This window comes from Pistacia vera, unplaced genomic scaffold (genome assembly GCF_008641045.1).
Source record: "Pistacia vera cultivar Batoury unplaced genomic scaffold, PisVer_v2 Contig617, whole genome shotgun sequence".
NCBI lineage: Eukaryota > Viridiplantae > Streptophyta > Magnoliopsida > Sapindales > Anacardiaceae > Pistacia > Pistacia vera.
In genome coordinates this window covers 320,806-326,516 of record NW_022196465.1, presented here as the reverse complement: position 1 = coordinate 326,516, position 5,711 = coordinate 320,806, and positions in this window count along the sequence as shown.

Here is a 5,711-nt window from a genome sequence, read left to right as displayed (position 1 = left end):
GGGAAAGTTTCACGAGTGACGAGTATGTGAACTGCAGTTTGATAAAATGAATTTCTAAATTTGAAATTCAACGGTCCTGAGATAATTCAAATCTTATTTGGTCAATTAATTAATAATCCTTGTCACGCGTCCGGTCGCATTCTTGTTAATTAATTGACCAAATAAACTTTGAATTATCTCACGACCATTGAATTTCTAAAGTGTGAAACAAACCTGAAACGGAGCCTAAAATACAGGATCCTGTATCATGTGATTATCATCTATTAAATTTTTAACAAATTATTTTATTCAAAATTATAATAATTCAAGGAGGAAAATATTCTTATGAAATACTAGTTGTTGTCGTAATTGGGTACGATTGATCAGATTTAACTAGTTATACATTAATATGATTTTTTCTAGTCAGATCATTTTAAATTAAATAATATATTATTAAATTTTAAAAATATTAAAATAAATATATATTTTGAATAAGATAAAAATAAAATATAACAAAAATAATAAAACAAATATAATCTTTATTTGTTCTATGCCCAGATATTGAACTTTCTGGCAGAAAAGTTCACCAGATGTTGAACTTTCTGGCAGCTTTCTGCTCAATCAAACCAACACCAAGTATCCAAAGGAGAAGACTATAAAGTGACTCAAGTGACCGATGGTTTTTACTTGCATTTTGACGTGGCAGAAAGTTCAATATCTGCCACGTCAAACTTTCCGCTCAATCAACTTTCTGTAATCGTGGTTTTACTGTTTAGTTTGTGAGTTATTCACCTGACTTGTCTTCTCTTCTCTTGTCCTATCCTAAAGGTGGTAGTGGGTCATGTGGTGCCATGCTATGTCTAAAAATTTAAGACCCATGATACTATGGGTCATGTCGTACCAATGTCCGCACAGTTTCATGCTCTGTCACGTTGTGTCGGCTCACGACATGGCACGTTATATATCGTGTCATGCTTTGGGCTATGCCGTGGGTCATGCCATGGGTCAACCCACGTGCTTTGTAAACATATTTAATTTTAATATTTATAAATTATGGTAATTTTGATTTATTATTAATAATTATTATAAAAATATTTTATATTTAGTGACATCTTGTATTTATATTAATTAAAAATATAAATAATGAGACACTAAACTATTAATTGAATTTTAAAACTTTTTATTACTTATAAGTTATAATTATAAATTACAAATACAAACTTAAAAATTAGAATTAAAAATTGTTATACATCTTCATTTTCATTAATTTCTAAATTCTTAAAATTTTCAAATATATCTTCAACAACATGATTTGAAGCTTGAAATCTGTCGCCACCCAATCTTTCATACACATAATGGCTTCAATAGCACTTGGAGGTAAACTTGATCTTCTCTCGTCCAATACACGCCCACCTGCACTAAAAGCTGATTCCGATGTTATAGTAGAAACTGGAGGCGTTAGTAAATCACGTGCAATGGTGGAAAGTATAAGATAAGTCTTTTGATGTGCTTTCCACCATTGAAGAATATCAAATTGATTACTTTGAATCGTAATTTCAGCCAAATGATTCATGCTAAAATAATTTGTAATTTCATCATATGAAGAGCTTACACCTACCAGTTGTTTACCTTTAATGATGATAGACCAAATACGCTCTTTTTTACCTATGAGGAACTTGACATTGATGGTATTGGTGGTTTTATACTTGTCGTGTTTCTATGTCTAACTTCATAATGTGAATACATTTGAAGTAATAAAGTTTTAACATCTTCTACTGAAATTTTTAAAAGGGTCAAGTAGAGGTGAAAATCAGCTGAACTTTGTTAAAGCAGCTGGTAAAATGCAGAGGAACGGAAAGTAAACTGATATAAGTGCAGAGAAGAAAAAGGGAAAGTATGAGAGAGAAAGTGTAATCTGTTTTTGCGTTTTTTATTGACTATGAATGATAGCTACAGTTTTGTATTTATACAAAATGTACTAACTAGCTAATAACCAATTGTTTAACAAACTTAAAACCATATTAACAAACTCTAACACGTGATTAACAGAGTAACAGAATTTGTTATCTGTTTTAACAAACTTTCTAACATCCTAACATCCATCCGTAAGTTGAACCTCCAAGCTTCAGTATTTTCTCATCCTAGCATCAACTTCTTTAGCATTTTCAACATCCTAACATCCATTCGTAAGTTGAACCTCCAAGCTTCATCATTTTCTCATTCTAGCATCAACAACATCATCAACCAGTAGCACTCCAGTTGAACCTCCAAGCTTCAGCATTTTCTCATCCTAAGCTTTAGCATTTTCTCATTCTAGCATCAACGCACTCCAGTAACAATCAACCATCATCAACTTAACAAAATCAACCAGCATTACTTCAGCAAAATTCAACAGTAAAATCAATCAACATCAACCATATCAGCAAAAAAAATCAGCCATCATCAACTTAACAAAGGNAGATAAATCTTCAAATTAATAAATTCTATAATAAAAAAATATTATAATAGTCTAAGTTGTGAAACATATCACTTAAAGACTTTTGATTAATGTCAAAATTTTGCACCAGTCATATTTGCTTAGAAGATTTTTATGATTAATGTTTCCACTGTTTGATTTTCGGCCTTGTATTCCGTGTTTAACGCAAAGGACCCATTTCAATCCGAAGGGTTGGCCTAGTCTTGTGTGCTTCTTTCTGATTTTCTGGGTTCAAATCTTGAGCCACTTATCTCATTCTATAATTATATTTTACTCGAATTATTAAATTTATAAGGTATTTATAAGTTTTAAAAATTAATTGAGATATATGTAAACTAACTCAAACATTATATTCACAAAAAAGAAAAGAAAAAAGATGACCCATTTCTTAATCACCAACCACCATCAATCCAATTTCACTATTTTGCTTTGCAGTCAACTAAATGCCCATATCCCATTCATATTCATATTTTATGAACAATAACAGAAACAAAGAGACATAAAATTGAAGCTTTGAGGGTGACTCCATGGCTGATGATAAAAGGGTAAAAGAGTGAAGGGGTTTAATATGAATTTTTGAGTTTGAGTCTTTTTAAACACTAATAGGGTAGCTATTGAGGAGATTTAGACAGTCGTTCACTTCAAGACTCTAAAGGTCTACTTGGAAGTTTTATGGTAGTGGTTATGAGGGTAAACTATCATAGCGGTTTTGAGGGTAAACTACCGTAGCGGTTTTGAGGGGTTTTTAGTAGCGGTTTTTAAAACACCCAAGCTGTGCTTAGGAGTTTATTTTCTAGCGGTTCTGACAGTTTTTTAAAATGATAAATTTACATATATGCCTATAAAAATACTCTAACTTCAACCATTATTTGAGAGTTTGTTTTTCAATTACCAATACTTAGTATAAAAGTTCCTTCCAAGTTTAATTTATTTGTAAGTTCTTTCATTGTATATTATAATCACACAATCATTCGAAATCTGCCATTTTAAGAGAATAAATATGTTGCCACAATGTTGGACTTCTGCAAATTATCAATATAACATCTGCAACAACATTTCTAAAAAACAGTTTTTTGTTCTTTTCTTCAATCAGTGTAGCAAAGCCATAAAAAACAATCTTTATTTAACAAACTGACAAGGATTCAATCAATCACCTAAACGCAAATAGAAAGAATCAAATAGAGAAAAAACCACCTAATTTTGTAAAACAACTGGCAAAGAAATGCAATTAAATTGTATACAGCCTGCAGAGGAGTTTACCAAATTAAAAGAACAAAAAGTTGAAGGGGAAAATGAAGAAGAAAGAAAGAAAAACCTTCATATCACTAATGAAGGATTAGAAAGCCTAAGATAAAAGATTCAAAAGCATTGTAACAGTCATCTAAAAGTTGAAGATTGAATGGGGTTTGAAGAAATTTTTAAACTAGCAAAGTGATTATTGTATATGAATAATAGTGAAAAAGGGTTTTTTGGGGATAAAATTTTTAAACCAACCAAAATACCCCAATTTAGGGTGTTTTATAAGCCCCTAAAAAATACACTATACTAGTTTTGGGGGGTTTTTAAACCAGTTAAAAACCAATTCCATAAAACAATCTGATAAGTAATGTTTTTTAAACACCTTAAAAACAGTCTAATTAAAAACCTCTCAAAACCAGTAAAAAAAACTCAGTAGACTCTAAGAAATTAATTGAGATGGATACAAGTTCCTATGAATACCACCTATCACAAAAAATAAAATAAAATAAATAAATAATAAATAATTTGGAGCAACTCCCAAAATCAGATCTTAAATGCAAATTAATGAGATTACTGGCAGGACTCAGGGGTCCGGTGGATTGCTAGTTTGCTACTCCACTTTTCAAGAAAACATTAATCGGTATAAAATTTTATAAGCAGTAAATAAATATGAAAATCAATTTAATAACTGTATAATAAATAAGATGAAAAAATAGTCAATGAACGACTAATAATATGTTATTTATTATGATACCACCACACTTTTTTTTTTTTTTTTTAATGGTCCAGTGTATCAAAGTAGTTTATACCTATCTTAATTAATTTTTGAGACCCTAAAACTACTGATCAGAAAGATTTTCTAATAATTATCTTATTAGCAATTAAGAAGGAACTCAAATCAGAACCTCTTGAATAATATATCTAAGAGTTCCTATCGAAACCACTCGACCACTCATAGAGTTTATACCACGCTTTTATACACCAAACAAACTATATCAATACCAACAAATAAATAATAGTTAACAATATTTTTTGACATATATTCAAAATTTATAAGAAACGTATAATTATTATCATATTAATTAGTTTAACCAAACTACATGCAACTAAAATATGGTAAAATAATTGACCCAAATGATATAATGTTGTTTTCGATTGCCTGCATCAGCTCTCTGGATCTTGGATTACAAATACAGACTCGTTCAATTCAAGATCAACTTATTTAATCTTGCTGGTCAATCTCCAATTTTGAACATTTGGTTCTGGTCTTCACAGAGTAAGAGTAACTCATACGTTCTAAAGTCACCTACTCTGAGACCTTCAATTTTCCCTCTTCTTCGTCCTAATTTATGTTTAAACCCACACGTTTGATGATAATCCTTCGACTTTACAGGGATTACCCTATAAAAATTTAACATTAAAATTCAAGTCAGTTTTTTTTACCATTTCGCAAATGATTTGATCTAGGAAGATCATATATATAATTTTTTTTTTTTTTTTTTAACAAGGTGTCAGTTTGGATCAACTTACATGCATCTCGACTAATTCTCAAGACCCTAAAACACGATCGGATGAACCCTTTAAATATCATTTTATTAACAGTCGAGAGAAATCAAACTCATAAACTCTTTAATATACTTTAAAAGTCTTTATTGTCATCTGGTACCTAAGGGTGATTAAGAATATTTATTATCTCTTATATTATATATGATTCTATGTTAATTTTATAGAATGGTTGCTGCTGTAAAACAAGCAATGAACAGTGAAGATACACCCACAGATTGAATTGTGAAGTTTTCAACAAATTCTATTATTATGTGCGCACTGAATATCATTTTCATACCATATCCAATCAACAATTGCCTAATGGAAACCATCACAAAACCTTTAAAAAATATAATGTATAATCTTTCCATAGTAATGGACAATATGATATCAACATGCCCCAACGTGGAACAATTCTTTGCCTCTAAATTAGGACGAAAAACTTGACTCCCTATATTTTAATCAGAAATAG